This window comes from Eurytemora carolleeae, unplaced genomic scaffold (assembly GCF_000591075.1).
Source record: "Eurytemora carolleeae unplaced genomic scaffold, Eaff_2.0 scaffold3131, whole genome shotgun sequence".
Classification (NCBI taxonomy): Eukaryota; Metazoa; Arthropoda; class Copepoda; order Calanoida; family Temoridae; genus Eurytemora; species Eurytemora carolleeae.
In genome coordinates, this window is record NW_019399014.1 from 1 (window position 1) to 2279 (window position 2279).

Consider the following 2279-nt stretch of genomic DNA (forward strand, 5'->3'; position numbering starts at 1 on the left):
AGAATCTCCCTCCCGGTTAACGGAAAGCTTGGGATTTGAGCAGAGCTAGAACATAAACGTGTACTGTGTACCGTGTTCTGTATGTACTTTATGAACTATACCTAGCTGAGAAAGCTTGGGATTTGAGCAGAGCTAGAACATAAAGAGGGAGAAGAGCTAGACTAGGACTGATTGGAAGAACTCCAGGCTGTGAGATACACTGAATCATTTTCCATCTAGAAAAAAAAAACTTAATATGAGGTTCATTTCTTCAAAACTTGGTTATTAAAGGGACTGGAGACACAAACTCGAATAACCATCCTTGAAAATCCAAATGCCAGATTCTCAACAGTACCCTTACTCTTTTTTCTCATCATCAATGCGAAAGATAACGTTGAATTTAGCTTGAATAGTGTTTGATATTGGTTTTTCCCATGATTTTCCTAAAGTGGAAATGTGCAAGCCACTTTTTTAAAGAAACCACAATACAAATTTAAAGGTTTTTGGGGATACAATTGTAAATCGGACATTGGCATTTATCATGGAGGGTCACTTAGTGATACACTTACAGTCCCTTTAACACCCTTTCCTCTAAAAAAGTTGTGCTTTGCAGTGTTATTGACAAGAAAGATCAAAATAGACTGCATTTTTCCATTAACCATGCGTCGACATACAGTGGGAACCATGAAACTTTGGACTTGGGAGACGTCTGTTAAAATATGAAATAACCCAATGACTATAAAAACAAGATTGTGCAATGTGCACTGTGCAATGAACACAGAACACATTTACTCTTTAGGTCTACTGAACAAACGAATTACATTACACAAACATAAAAATACGCATAATATAGCTGAAATGTCGTCTTCCTATTCCACAATTATGTCGTCTTTACATAGCACAGTTTAATGGGTGGTATTGTATGAAACTCCGAAGTCCTTACCTTGATATTGAATCTATACAGGCGTTAATAAACGCTTCCTTAGCATCAACTAAACTTGAATTTAACGATCTATCCACCGCCATCTTGGCCAGTAGACCAATTATGCATTGCTGATCAGCTCCCTAAACATATTAAACTTTAATTTAACGATCTATCCACCGCCATCTTGGCCAGTAGACCAATTATGCATTGCTGATCAGCTCCCTAAACATATTAAACTTGAATTTAAGACGAGGCGTAGTCAGCAGGGTGGCTATGGGGGCTAAGTCCCCAAATAAAATTGTTATCATTATTATACAAGGAAACCCCTGCATTAATACAGAAATTAAGTGATGTGAAAATTTTTGAAACGTAATATTCCCAATGAAACTAATTATTATCCTGTATAAACCTGTTATATCTCCTACAAATCTGTATTATCCCCTATAAACCTGTATTATCCCCTGTAAACCTGTATTATCCCCTGTAAACCTGTATTATTCCCTGTAACCCTGTATTATCCCCAGTAAACCTGTATTATCCCCTGTAAATCTGTATTATCCCCTAGAAACCTGTATTATCCCCAGTAAGTCTGTATTATCCCCTAGAAACCTGTGTTATCCCCTGTAAATCTGTATTATCCCCAGTAAATCTGTATTATCCCCAGTAAGCCTGTATTATCCCCTGTAAATCTGTATTATCCCCTGTAAATCTGTATTATCCCCTAGAAACCTGTAGTATCCCCAGTAAGCTTGTATTATCCCCTGTAAATCTGTATTTTCCCCTGTAGATCTGTATTATCCCCTGTAAATCTGTATTATCCCCAATAAGCCTGTATTATCCCTTGTAAACCTGTATTATCCCTTGTAAACCTGTATTATCCCCTGTAAACCTGTACTATCCCCTGTAAACCTGTATTGTCCACGTTAAACCTGTATTATCCCCTGTAACCCTGTATTATCCCCTGTAAATCTGTAGCCCTGTAAATCTGTATTATCCCCAGTAAACCTGAATGAGTTCTAGTAAACAAACCTGTAATTTCCCCTATAAACCTGTGTTATCCCCTGAAAACCTGTATTAACCCCTGTAAACCTATTTTATTCCCTGTAAATCTGTATTTTCCCCTGAAAACCTGTATTATCCCCTGTAAACCTGTATCAGTTCTAGTAAACAAACCAGTATTTTACCCTATAAACCTGTGTTATCCCCTGTAAACCCGTATTAGCTCTTGTTAACAAACCTGTACTTACCACAGTAAACCTGTGTTATTCCCTGTAAACCTTTATAAACCCCAGTAAACCTGTATTATCCCCTGTAAACCTGTATTATCCCCTGTAAACCTGTATTATCACCTGTAAACCTGTGTTATCCCCCGTAA

The 2279-nt window shown here is 37.4% G+C and overlaps 1 long non-coding RNA gene across 1 annotated transcript; it reads right to left on the bottom strand.

Annotated features, from left to right (window-relative positions):
- Positions 1-71: 71 nt before the first annotated feature.
- LOC111717694 (uncharacterized) lies at positions 72-1488 on the bottom strand. The gene is made up of 3 exons (XR_002768878.1): positions 1474-1488; positions 923-1126; positions 72-215 (listed from the first exon to the last, which is right to left on the bottom strand). It is a non-coding gene; the product is annotated as an uncharacterized LOC111717694 (long non-coding RNA).
- Positions 1489-2279: the final 791 nt, after the last annotated feature.